Consider the following 14,600-nt stretch of genomic DNA (forward strand, 5'->3'; position numbering starts at 1 on the left):
TCATGTGTGGAGCCTATGCTGTGTGGTTGCTGTGCATTGCCTGGCCAAAGATATACAATAAAGCTCACTGCTCTAGCAGTCACTGGTGCCTGCGTGTGTGTGTGTGTGTGTGTGTTTCATTTTTTGAGACAAGATCTCACTCTGTCATTCAGGCTGGAGTGCAGTGGCATGATTGTGGCTCTCTGCAGCCTTGACCTCCCTAGCTCAATTGATCCTCCCACCTTAGCCTCCCAAGTAGCTGGGAGTATGGACACGGACCACCCTGCCTCACTAATGTTTCAATTTTTTTGTAAGACAGGGTTTTGCCATGTTGCCAAGGCTGCTCTTGAACTCCTGTACTCAAGTGATCCTCCTATCTCAGCCTCCCAAAGTGCCCAGACTGTGTGTGCATTTTAGGTGTACCAATGAGAGTGAAGGTCATTTTGAATTCTGTTCCCTTTCCCAGAGTGCTGGAAGTAGAAGGGGAAGACCTTTGCAGTTTCCTAACGGTGGGAAAAGGACCTCACAGGTGAGCTACTACCTGGCCTGCCAGTACTGGGGCTCCTTCAGTCGTCCACATAAGTAATCTCCAGTTTCGGAAACCAGCTGCCTCCCAAGGGACTCTGCAAATTTGACAGTTTTGGATGAGCCCCAAATCTGCCTCCCTGGAGCTTGCACCTCTGCTCTCTATTCTACTCCATGGGACCACAGTGTGTTTTAAATCTTCAGTGACGGCTGGGCATGGTGGCTCACGCCTGTAATCCCAGTGCTTTTGGAGGCCGAGGCAGGCAGATCATGAGATCAAGAGATCAAGATCATCCTGGCCAACATGGTGAAACCCCGTCTCTAGTAATACAAAAATTAGCTGGGCGTGGTGGCGGGCGCCTGTAGTCCCAACTACTAAGGAGGCTGAGGCAGGAGAATGGCGTGAACCTGGGAGGCGGAGGTTGCAGTGAGCCGAGATTGTGCCCCTGTACTCCAGCCTGGCGACAGAGCAAGATTCTGTCTTAAAAAAAAAAAAAAAAAAAAAAAAAAAAAAAAAAAACCTTCAGTGACAATATCCAGTCTGTCTAGCCATTTATTTGGGCTTCCCTAGGCAAAATGTGTCTCTGGGCTGTCGCCTTTTCCCTGGAGTTCAGGCTGTGGGGACAAATTTGCCCTTTGTCTCTGCCCAACCCCCTCCAGTTTAGGGACCTGTTTCCAACAGAATTTTCTTGAAACCGAGGTGGTGGAACCCATAACTTGGAGGAACACTTCTTTGGCAAGCAAATTACTTTTATGTGACTGTTATTTTAACTAGCCTGTCTCTGCCAGATGATCTATTCATCACACATCTGGGGCCGGGTACTGTTTTCAGGGTTTTTTCTAAATCCTTTTTTTTTTCCTCTTCAGCCCATTCCCTCTCTCCCCTTTCCTCTCCAGATATTCAGGTGAGAATCAGAAGCCAGCCATCACCTTTACTTTGAGAGATCTGGGCTCTGAGCGTCTTGCATCCGAATTTCCCCCAGGCCTCTCATGCCATCCATTCCCTTTGAGAGCTTCCTTCCGCTTTGATCACTGATTCTGCCTGCTCTCCGGGGTGCTCTGGCTTCCTCAGGGAGCCGGGCCTCAGCTCCCAGGCGCTGGTGCCACCTCAGCTGGAAAAAGGGTTTCCTGCCTTGCTTGAGTATCACTTTTGCAGAGGGAAGGCGCTTGGGACAGTTGCTAGTCTCACCCTCCTCTTTGCCCTTTCATCAGTGGCTTTTCCAGGTTCTGGTCTCTCTCTCTCCTTCTTGCCCTGTCTCTCTCCTGTGCCCTGGTCAGGCTGGTGGTAAAATGGGAATGCTATTAGGTTCTATAGCTAAACTACTAGTTCCCTTCTTTTCCTCCACTGTGTTGCCCGTCCCCCCCGCCCCCCGACTTTCCCCCAGAACAGGCCTCCAGGAACCTCCTGCCACCAGGCTCTGTTGAAAGACCCCACTTCCGACCGTGGTCAGGGCATGGGCATCTGCAGGCCCTGTGAGTGTTAGAGCCTTCCACCATGAAGATAAAGCCACAACTCTCTGTGATTGTACTCGTGGAAGTGGTTCCCAGGCCAGCACCCCTGTGAAGTGTCAGGCATTATCTGAATAGAATGGTCTGGCCCAGATGGAAAGGGTTGAGTGGTTCCCTTCCTGGTGGCTCTGTGTGGAAGATAAGGCCCACAGAACCTCATCAACTGCCCCCACAGGGCTAGCAAAGGCCTGGCAACCCTGAGAGATCTAAAGAGGGCAGAGGATTCAGGAATAGGGTATTCTGTACCTGGGACTTGCCCTGTCACAAAGATGGTCACTCGCTTGGGTCCTGGAGGGCAGAACAAAGGGAGAGCCAGTGCATACCTCCTGTAAGAGGAGGCCTCAGCCTAGGGCTGAGATTGCCTGGCGCTAATCTGGAGGTCCCTTTAGAACTTATATCCTGCTGGAGGGAGGAGGCACCAGAAGAGTCCTAGTCTGAGGGAGGAGGCCCAGCTAGGTGAAGAAAGAACAGGACCGTGAAACAAAATTCTGGTGAATTAAACCGTTAATTATAGAAAAATAAAGCCATAAACTGGTTTTTAAAAACATTTTATTTAGTTAGTTATTTATTTATTTGTTTTCATTTATTTTTTGAGATGGAGTCTTGCTCTGTCGCCAGGCTGGAGTGCAGTGGCATGATCTCAGCTCACTGCAACCTCCACCTCCCGGGTTCGAGCAATTCTCCTGCCTCAGCCTCCCAAATAGCTGGGACTATAGGAGTGCACCACCACATCAGGCTAATTTTTGTATTTTTAGTAGAGACAGGTTCTCACTGTGTTGGCCAGGATGGTCTTGATCTCCTGACCTCATGATGCACCTGCCTCAGCCTCCCAAAGTGCTGGGATTACAGGGGTGAGCCACTGCGCCCGGCCTATTTTTTATTTTTATTTTTTAGAGATGACATCTTGCTCTGTCGCCCAGACTGGAGTGCAGTGGCATGATCTCGGCTCACTGCAACCTCCACCTCTCCAGTTCAAGCGATTCTCCTGCCTCAGCCTCCTAAGTAGCTGGGAATACAGGCACCACCATGCCTGTCTAACTTTTTTTTTTTTTTTTTTTTTTGTATTTTTAGTAGAGATGGGGTTTCATCATATTGGCCAGGTTGGTCTCGAATTCTTAACCTTGTGATCTGCCCACCTCAGCCTCCCAAAGTGCTGGGATTACAGGCGTGAGCCACTGTTCCCAGCCTAGTTTTTTTTTTTTTTTTTTTTTTTTTTTTAATATTTATTTATTTATTTATTTTTTAAGGAGTTGAAGATTTACTTGGTTTTGCAGTAGGGAAGATATTATTAAGGAGAAGACCAAAAAGAAGAAATCCTAAGGGGAAAAATAGATTTGACTATATACAATGTAAAATGTGTTTAGTAAAAGCAAAACAAAAAAAACCCACATAATTGAAATGTAAACTATACATTTAAGAAAAAAACTTTGCAACATATAGAACAAAGAGCTTATAACATTAATAGGAAAAAAGATGAATACTCCCATTTAAAGGGGAAAGAACATGAAGTAATCCACAAAAGAAATACTGAAGGCTAATAAATATAATCCATGGTAAAGATGTTTTACCTCACTAGAAAACAATTAAAGCAACAATGAAAGCCGATTTTCCTACCCATTCAGTTGGCAATACCCAGCATTGACAAGGGTAGGGGAAAATGGGACATTCATATCCTGCTGTTGGAAACATAAGCTGGTATAACAAGTTCTGGAAGGTAATTTCGTATCATGTTTCAAAATTGTAAATGTATCACTCCCTTGATATAGCAGTACTACTTTTAAGAATTCAATCTAGGAAGATACTCTAAGTAACTGAAGATGTACAAATGTATTCATCCTAGTGTTGATTATAATATTGAAAAGCTGGAAGCCACTATAATGTCTATCTATAAATCTGGTACATTCCTACAATGCTATACTAGGGAATCATTAAAAATAATGTTGTAAGCTCGGCACGTGGCTCATGTCTGTAACCCCAGCACTCTGTGAGACCGAGGTTAGAGGATCACTTGAACCCAGGAGTTTGAAACCAGCCTGGGCAACATAGCAAGACCCCATCTCTACAATTAATAATAATGATAATAAAATGACTTATACATGTGTAAATAAACCTCTATGGCATGGGGAAATATCCATGACGCATTGTTGAGTGTGGAAAAGCAACTTAAAAAAGAACTTGTGTTGTGTGAGACTATTTAAGTCAAAGTATACACATGTGGTCAGGCGCAGTGGCTTACGCCTGTGATCTCAGCACTTTGGGAGGTCAAGGTGCATGCATTACTTGAGGTCAGGATTTCAAGACCAGCCTGGACAACTTGGTGAAAATACAAAAATTAGCTAGGCGTGGTGGTGCACGCCTGTGGTCCCAGCTACTCGGGAGGCTGAGGCAGGAGAATCACTTGAACCCGGGATTCAGAGGTTGCAGTGAGCTGAGATCACAGCACTGCGCTCCAGCCTGGTAGAGTGAGACTCTGTCTCAAAAAAATTAAAATAAAAAAAATAAAGTATACATATGTATATGCAAGATATGATGTTACATTTCATAATGTATAAATAATGGTCTCTATATTTGATACCTATAGGTATCAATTTTTTTTCTGTTGGAGACCAAGTCTCGCTCTGTTGCCCAGGCTGGAGTGCAGTGGAATGATCTTGACTCACTGCAACCTCTGCCTCCTGGGTTCAAGCGATTCTATTGCCTCACCCTCCTGAGTAGCTGGGATTACAAGCGCGCACCACCACACCTGGCTAATGTTTGTATTTTTAGTAGAGATGGGGTTTCACATTGTTGGCCGGGCTGGTCTCAAACTCGTGACCTCAGATGATCTGCCTGCCTTGGCCTCCCAAAGTGCTTGGCATTACAGGTGTGAGCCACTGCGCCTGGCATATAGATATCTATTTTTATTGAATGAGATAATGAGATAGTATATTTCATGAGATAAAATGTAGTAAACACTTTGTAAATGCTGGCAATTAGGAAATGAGGGTGGATAGGGTGGTTGGACCAGTTATTAAGGTGTATTTTATTTCAAGCTGAGAAATTTGGATTTCACCCTGTGACCATGGGGAGGCAGTAGAACTCAATTCAGTGAACACTTACGGAGTGTCTACTGTAGAAATGTCTAAGTTAAAAGAATATTTCTGCAGAGAATGCCATTTGTATCAAGGGCAGGTCAATAAATGAATCTCCAAGGTAGATGGCCTTGGGAACTTCATCAGGGTCTGGGGCTAGTCCTCAGCCTTGTAGACCTAGAAATCTATCTTTGAGACACAGGGAAAGTGGATCTGAATCTGTCGCTGACTTATAGTCACTACGTGTAAAACTGACATATAGAATTAGAATGCCACCGTGTTAAATTTCAGAGACCTAGTGGAATGCAAAAATCAGACATATTTACCACATTATTTTCAGCCACTTCTAGTAGTACTAACATGAATGGCTACCATTTATTAGACATTTAATGGCTGCTGAGCAGTTTTTGTTTGTTTGTTTGTTTGTTTTGAGATGGAGTCTCGCTCTGTTGCCCAGGCTAAAGTACAGTGGTGTGATCTCAGCTCACTGCAACCTCCACCTCCTGGGTTCAATTGATTCTCCTGCCTCAGCCTCCCAAGTTGCTGAGATAACGCCACCACTATGCCCAGCTAATTTTTGTATTTTTAGTAGAGAGAGGGTTTCACTATGTGTCTAGACTGGTCTTGAACTCCTGACCTCAAGTGATCCACCTGCCTTGGCCTCCCAAAATGCTGGGATTACAGGCATGAGTCACTGTGCCTGGCCAAACAATATACTAAGCACTTTTCATGCATTATTTCCTTACGTCCTCAGAACAACTCTGTGAGGTAGATACTGTTATTATATTCATTTTACAGAAGCGGAAACAGACTTTTGGAGATTCAGTTGGGCAGGGCTGTACAACATTGAGGTGGTGTGAAGTGGGATGTGGCTTCATAGCTTGCCCTACTTTAGATTGTGTATTGTCAGTCATGTCCCAAACCTGTGCTAAGCATTAGGGGTACAGTAGAGAGCAAAGCTGACAGCCTGGCCCTCATGGAAGCTTTGAGTTTAGCAGTGGAGAAACATCAGTCACATTAATCACATGGCCAGAGTAGCACATAATCACAAAATGCAATGAAGAAAAGGTCGAGGAAACCAGGAGAGCCTATGACAGGAGGATCTGACCCCATGTGGGAGCCACAGGAAGTGACACTTGAAAGAAACCTGATGGTAAGTTACTAGGTAAGGGAGGTGGCAGGGAAGGAAAAGCATTTCAAACAGAGGGAACAGCATGTGCAAGGGACTTGAGGCTGGAAGAATCCTGACATATACAAGGAACCGAAAAAGGCCAAAGTGGCTGGAGCACAGGAGAGTGGCCTGAGATGACACACACGGAGGGCCCGTTCCTGGTGTTCAGCTCTGCATTTCCAATGTGAACCTTGGTGACCCTCTTACAATGCTTCTGTGACCAAGCAACCTGCCTTCTTCTTCTTCTTTTTTTTTTTTTTTTTTTTTTGAGACAGTCTCGCTGTGTCGCCCAGGCTGGAATGCAGTGGTGCAATCTTGGCTCGCTGCAAGCTCCGCTCCCAGGTTCACGCCATTCTCTTGTCTCAGCCTCCCGAGTGGCTGGGACTACAGGCGCCCGCCACCACACCCGGCTAATTTTGTTTTTTGTATTTTTGGTAGAGACGGGTTTTCACCGTGTTAGCCAGGATGGTCTCGATCTCCTGACCTCATGATCCGCCCGCCTCGTTCTCCCAAAGTGCTGGTATTACAGGTGTGAACCACCGCGCCCAGCCGCAACCTGCCTTCTAAAGAATCCACTCCTCCGTTAGAGTGGTTATCTTTTTCTTTTTCAGAGGACAGTCAAGTTTTCTTAGCCTGAGAGTCAACTTGTCTCTTGTTTTTATGAGACAGGGTCTCACTCTGTCACCCAGGCTAGAGTGCAGTGGTGTGTGATCACATCTCACAGCATCCTTGACCTCCCAGGCTCAAGCGATCTCCCTCAGCCTCCCAAGTAGCTGGGACTAAAGGTGGGTGTCACCACACCTGGTTAATTTTTTTTTTTTTTTTTTTTTAGAGATGGGGTCTCACTGTGTTGCCCAGGTTGGTCTTGAACTCCTGGGCTCAAGTGATCCCCCTGCCTTGGCCTCCCAAAGTGCTGGGATTACAGGCATGAGCCACTGCTCCTGGTCAACTTGTCTCTTTAAGGTGTCTTTGCATATCATAATTCTGCTTGCTTCACTTGGTTTTTTTTTTTTTTTTTGAGATGGAGTCTCGCTCTGTCGCCCAGGCTGGAGTGCAGTGGCCGGATCTCAGCTCACTGTAAGCTCCGCCTCCCAGGTTTACGCCATTCTCCTGCCTCAGCCTCCCGAGTAGCTGGGACTACAGGCACCCGCCACCTCGCCTGGCTAGTTTTTTGTATTTTTTAGTAGAGACGGGATTTCACCGTGTTAGCCAGGATGGTCTCGATCTCCTGACCTCGTGATCCGCCCATCTCGGCCTCCCAAAGTGCTGGGATTACAGGCTTGAGCCACCGCGCCCGGCCTACTGGTGCAATTTCTGTTTTTGTTTCTTTTTTCCTTTTTTTCTTTTTTGAGAAAAGGTCTCATTCTGTCGCCCAGGCTGGAGTGCAGTGGTGCAATCATGGCTCAGTGCCGCCTTACCGCCGCCTCACCCCCCAGGGCTCAATCAATCCTCCCAGCTTGCCCTCTCGAGTACCTGGGACTACAGGTGCACACCACCACACCTGGCTAATTTTTGTATTTTTTGTAGAGATGGGGTCTTGCTATGTTGCCCAGACTGGTTTCCAACTCTTGGGCTCAAGCAATCAACCCACCTTGGCCTCCCAAAGTGCTGGGATTACAGGTGTGAGTCACCACACCTGGCTGATTTCTTTTTCTTTCTTTTCTTTTCTTTTCTTTTTTTTTTTTTTTAAGACGGAGTCTCACTCTTTCGCCCAGGCTGGAGTGCAGTGGCGTGATCTCGGCTCACTGCAAGCTCCGCCTCCCAGGTTCACTCCATTCTCCTGCCTCAGCCTCCCAAGTAGCTGGGACTACAGGCACCCGCCACCACGCCTGGCTAATTTTTTGTATTTTTAGTAGAGACGGGGTTTCACCATGTTAGCCAGGATGGTCTCGATCTCCTGACCTCGTGATCCGCCCGCCTCGTCCTCCCAAAACGCTGGGATTACAGGTGTGAACCACCGCGCCCGGCCACACCTGGCTGATTTCTTTCTCCTGCCTAGGCTTTGGCTGGTCTCTCCAGGATGGGTCTCTGGGACAGGTTTGGTTGTTCTAGTCTTGAATGCACTGCTGCCTCACTTGCCAATGGGAAAGCACAAGTTGGAAACGCACAGCATATAGCAGTATCGTGACTCATGAAATGATCCTCTGAAGTTGATTTTGATGAAATGTGGCTGCCACTTTTACCGATAGGCAGGAATACTAACTTCAAGGGCTGAGAAAGGAATGGCTTTCTCTGACTGCGCTAGAGCACTTACAGAAAGAAAATGAGAAGCTTCAGGCTCGAGTCATGGTTAGAGAATCCACGGCTTTTATGGTGGGTCTGAGTGCATCTCTTCTTTCTTGAGGTGTGGGTCAACCTCAGTGAAAACCAGACCCAAACTTTGTGGGTTGCAGAATTAAAATATTAGTTGAACTCACAGCCTTGCCACATTTCTCATGAAAAATCTAGGGCATTGATTCAGAAAGACTAGAAGCCTGAGAGCCTGAGTGGGGCATCCAGGCAGACTCAGATAAATCTGAGAATCCCCAAATCCCTGAATGTCTCTGAGCCTCCCTCCCTTCTATGGGAGGGACACGGTTTGCTTTCTCATGTCTGAGAGGAAAATCCCTTCCTTGCTTGGAGGCCAGCAATCATCTCACCTGGGACAGTGGCCTTGTATGGAGGTGTCCATTCTCTCCAAGACCCACTCCATCTACCGCTTAATCACCCCTACAATTGTATCTAGCATCAGATTTCAGCATGCTTCAGAATACAAAGTGTGACCTGGAAGGAGATAGTAAATACTACAAAATGATCTTGCCATTTATTGAAATAATTTTGCCATTTATATCACAAAAACCTAAAGAATGTGTTTGGCAGTGGTTAGACCAAGGAGGACAGAATGGAACACTGGACAGGGCTGAATTTATTTATATGGGTGCCCTGACCGGAGAGCCTGGATTCATTGTGCCAGCTCATGCAGCTAGAAGTGGCACAGTTTGCCGGGTTGCTTGGCTGAAAATTGGATTCACTGAGGATGATGGGACTTATAGTGACAAAAGTCAAGTGGCAGGCAGCCCTTAAAAACCAGGCAGAGGCTGAACACAGTGGTAAACCCAGCACTTTGGGAAGTTGAGGTGGGTGGATCACCTGAGGTCAGGAGTTCGAGACCAGTCTGGTCAACATGGTAAAACCCTATCTCTACTAAAAATACAAAAAGAAAAAGAAAAACAAAAACAAAAAAAGCTGGGCGTGGTGGCTCACACCTGTAATCTCAGCACTTTGGGAGGCTGAGGCAGGTGGATCACCTGAGGTCAGGAGTTTGAGACCAGCCTGGCTAACATGGTGAAACCCCATCTCTACTAAAAATACAAAAATTAGCCGGGCGTAGTGGTGGTGCCTGTAATCCCAGCTACTCAGGAGGCTGAGGCAGGAGAATAGCTTGAACCTGGGAGGTGGAGGTTGCAGTGAGTGGAGATTGCGCCATTGCACTCCAGCCCGGGGGACAGGGCGAGACTCCATCTCAAAACACACACACACACACACACAAATTAGCCAGGAGTGGTGGTGCACGCCTATAGTACCAGCTGCTCGGGAGGCTGAGGCAGTAGAATCACTTGAACCTGGGAGGCGGAGGTTGCAGTGAGCTGAAATTGTACCACTGTGCTCCAGCCTGGGCGACAGAGGAAGACTCCATTTCAAAAAAAAAAAAAAAAAAAATACCAGACAAGGTGGACGTAAGGACCACCATGGGCAGCAAGAACACAGTGGCAATCAGAATGTTATGACCTGTAGGGAATCTCATGGGTGATTAATTAATCATGGTATCCCCAGGGATGAAACAGGTAGCCTATTGAAATATTATTTGATTCATCATTATAACAGAAAATACTTCTAATTGTAGAAACTCGACTTGGTCGGGCGCGGTGGCTCACACCTTGGGAGCACTTTGGGAGGCCGAGGCAGGCGGATCACAAGGTCAATAGATCAAAACCATCCTGGCCAACATGGTGAAACCCCATCTCCACTAAAAATACAAAAATTAGCTGGGCATGGTGGCACGAGCCTGTAGTCCCAGCTACTCAGGAGGCTGAGGCAGGAGAATCGCTTGAACTGGGAGGCGGAGGTTGCAGTGAGCTGAGATTGCACCACTATACTCCAGCCTGGCGACAGAGCAAGACTCCCTCTCAAAAAAAGAAACTCAAGTGCCCATAATAGGAAGTTGTAACTTTTCACCTAGTTCTGGACCGAAGCCAGTTCATAGCCCTAGAGCCCCATAGTGGAAAGGAGATCAGGTTTCCTTGAGAAAGGATTTTGCAGTACTGGCACCCAAGGTACCTATAACTATTTACTAAAGTGACTGTGTGTCTTTTGAGGAGTACTAGATACTGGCTCTGTCTTGGTCTGTTCAGGCTGCTATAACAAAATACCATAGATTGGGCGGCTTATAAACAACAGAAATTTATTTTTCACCGTTCTGGAGGCTGGGAAGTCCAAGATCAAGGTGTTGGCAGATTCAGTGTTGGGTGAGGGCCTGTTCCTCAAACACAGCCATCTTGTCACTATAGCTTTACATGGTGAAAGAGGCAAGGCATCTCTCTGGGGATCTCTTTTATAATGGCACTAATCCCTGCCCTCACGACCTGATCACCTGCCAAAGGCCTTCCAAATGCCATTACCTTGGGGGTCTGGTGACTCATGCCTGTAATCCTAGCACTTTGGGAGGCCAAGGTGGGCAGATTGCCAGAGCTCAGGAGTTTGAGACCAGCCTGGGCAACATGGTGAAACCCCATCTCTGCTAAAATACAAAAAAAAAAAAAAAGCCAGTTATGGTGGCGTGCGCCTGTAGTCCCAGCTACTCAGGAAGTTGAAGCAGGAAAATCACTGGAACCCGGGAGGCAGAGGTTGCAGTGAGTGGAGATCATGCCACTGCATTCCAGCACTCCAGCTTGGGTGAGAGAGCAAGACTCCATCTCCAAAAAAAAAAAAAATTTTTTTTCAGCATATGAGGCCAGGCACGATGGCTCATGCCTGTAATCCCAGCACTTTGGGAGGTCGAGGCAGGCAAATTACTTGAGGTCAGGAGTTTGAGTCCAGCCTGGCCAACATGGAGAAACCCCGTTTCTACTAAAAGTATGAAAATTAGCTGGGCTTGGTGGCATGTGCCTGTAATCCCAGCTACTTGGGAAGCTGAGGCATGAGGATCACTTGAACCCTGGAGGCAGAGGTTGCAGTGAGCAAAGATTGCACCACTGCACTCCAAGGCGACAGACTGAGACTCTGTCCGCAATCCCTCTTCAAAAAAAAAAAAAAAAAAAAAAAGGGCCAGGTGAGGTGGCTCACATCTGTAATCCCAGCACTTTGGGAGGCCGAGACAGGCAGATCACTTGAGTTCAGGAGTTTGAGACTAGCCTGGCCAACATGGTGAAACCCCGTCTCTACTAAAAATACAAAAATTAGCTGGGCGTGGTGGTGCACGCCTGTAAGGCCAGCTATTCAGGAGGCTAAGGCAGGAGAATCACTTGAACCCAGGAAGTGGAGATTGCAGTGAGCTGAGATTGCACACCACTGCACTCCAGCCTGGGTGACAGAGTGAGACTCTGTCACAAAAAAAAAAAAAAAAAAGATTTCAGCAGATGAATTTTGGGGGAACATAAACATTTAGTCCGTTGCAGGGTCTAATTAGATGATGATAATTTCTGCCAACACAAAATACCACTGTAGTCCACGTGTCACAAACTAGGGGCTTATGGTCAGTAGGTAAAAAAAAATGGAGTTTTGGCCAAAGTCTGTCCCACTGTGGGCCTGGCAGATCCATTGACCACCTATGGTCATTTCCGCAGTTCTGGACTGTATGATTGGAATAGACATACTCAGTAACCCACATTGACTCCCTGATCTGTGGAATGAAGATTGTTAATGGTAGGTAGAGCCCAGTAGAAGCCCTTGGAATTTCCCTTCTTTACTAGGATAGTTTTTTTTTTTTTTTTTTTTTTTTTTTGAGACGGAGTCTCACTCTGTCACCCAGGCTGGAGTGCAGTGGCCGGATCTCGGCTCACTGCAAGCTCCGCCTCCCGGGTTTATGCCATTCTCTTGCCTCAGCCTCCCAAGTAGATGGGACTATAGGTGCCTGCCACCTCACCCGGCTAGATTTTTTGTATTTTTTAGTAGAGACGGGGTTTCACCGTGTTGGCCAGGATGGTCTCGATCTCCTGACCTTGTGATCCTCCCGTCTCGGCCTCCCAAAGTGCTGGGATTACAGGCTTGAGCCACTGCACCCGGCCCTTTACTAGGATACTTAACCAAAAATAGTATCATTTTCCCAGGGAGAACTGCAGAGAATAATGACATTAAAGACTTGAAATACATAGGGGTGGTAATTCCGGTCTCATTCCCATTTAAATTACCTGTTTGAACTGTACAAAAGGCATGATCTTGGAGAATATCTGTGGATTAGATGTACTGTGGTCTATTTCTACTCATACTTCTGACACCAAATGCATGGCCTTTTTTTTTTTTTTTTTTTTCCTCTCTTTCTTTCTATACTGACAACCAGTTCTCCAACTTTCTAGACACCAGCTGGGTGTAAAGTGATTTGATTCTATTCCAACACTGACTACTTGGAGTTAGTGCAGACCCCACAGGTTAAGGGCACAGTCCCACAATACTGCCCCTACTTCACATGTCCATCACAAGTCTGGGCCTCCCATACCTCTGACCAATCAGCTAGCAATTAGAGATTCCCACAATCCCCTTCTTACATTTAATGATTTACTAGAATAGCTCACAAAACTCAGAAAGGCACTTTGCTTACTAATACTGCCTTAATATAAAGTATACAACTCAGGGACAGCCAAATGGAGGAGAATGGGATGAGGCATGTGGGAATGAATGTTCCTGGAACCGAGCCGGGTCCAGCTGCATTTTCTTGTGACACAATAACAAGAAACAGACAAACTAAGAAAGAAGGGAACTTATTGCTGTTCCCTTCTCCAGCATTAGGGAGAATGCTGGAGATAATTCCACCAGACCAGCTCAAAGTATTACAATTTTCTTAGTTCTTATACAGGTTGGGGTTATGTGCCTATGTGCAGTATAGCATTTGCCTAAGTCTATAGATAACTAATTTTGTTTCAATTAGAAGGTCAGAGGCCAAGAAGAATGCTTGCTAAGTCCAATTAAGAGTCACCAGTGGCCAGGCGTGGTGGCTCAGGCCTGTAATCCCAGCACTTTGGGAGGCCGAGATGGGCGGATCACGAGGTCAGGAGATCGAGACCATCCTGGCTAACACGGTGAAACCCCGTCTCTACTAAAAAATACAAAAAAAAAACTAGCCGGGCGAGGTGGCGGGCGCCTGTAGTCCCAGCTACTCGGGAGGCTGAGGCAGGAGAATGGCGTAAACCCGGGAGGCGGAGCTTGCAGTGAGCTGAGATCCAGCCACTGCACTCCAGCCTGGGCGACAGAGCGAGACTCCGTCTCAAAAAAAAAAAAAAAGAGTCACCAGTACCTTCAAGGCCTGTCTACTGTGGTACCAGAGTGATTATTTCTATCTTATCTCATTAACAGCTTGGTCCAGAGAGCTGCCTTAGACGGTCCAATAAATCTATTCACACAGCTGCCTCTGTTACCTTGACTCGTCTCAGATTTCGTCGACCTAAGATGGTCCTGGCACGAGGAATGGAAGGCTGTCTCCGTTATTTCGGCTTGCTCCAACTTAAGAAGAAGCCCATGCAAGGCTCCTACTGACCGTATGTTTCATGTCTAGTTTTGATGTCTGGTCACTGATTTCTCTAGGTTTAATTATTTGCTCAATGTTAAGGCAGCTCTGTGGAAATTTGTCTGTGTAACTGGAGGGCTATGCGGCCTGTCTGTGTGACTGACATGGAGGCTTGTTTATGTGATTGTCAAGGAGAACTGTCCTGCCACAGGAAGGCCTGCTCTCTCTGGGCACACCACCCTCCCAGCACCTTGATGTGTTCAACCTAGAACCTCTCTGAAGCCCGCAGTTTAGGGGACTTTATAGAGGCTTTATTATATAGACATGATTGATTACATCATTAGCCACTGGTGACTGAAGTCAATCTCCAGCCCTTCTCTCCTGTCTGAGAGTTGGGGGTCAGGGTTGAAAGTTGCAACCCTCTAATTACAAGGTTGGTTCCTCAGGCAATTAGCCCCCAACCCCAACCCCGATGCTATCTAGGGGCCCACCAAGAGTCATCTCATTAGCATATACACAGGTATGGTTGAAAGGAGCTTATTATGAATAACAGAAGATACTCCTCTCACCTCTATCTCTACCTCCTATCACTCAGGAAATTACAAAGATTTTAGGAGCTCCGTGCCAGGAACCAGGGATCAAGGCCAAA

This window comes from Rhinopithecus roxellana, chromosome 16 (genome assembly GCF_007565055.1).
Source record: "Rhinopithecus roxellana isolate Shanxi Qingling chromosome 16, ASM756505v1, whole genome shotgun sequence".
NCBI classification, from domain to species: domain Eukaryota; kingdom Metazoa; phylum Chordata; class Mammalia; order Primates; family Cercopithecidae; genus Rhinopithecus; species Rhinopithecus roxellana.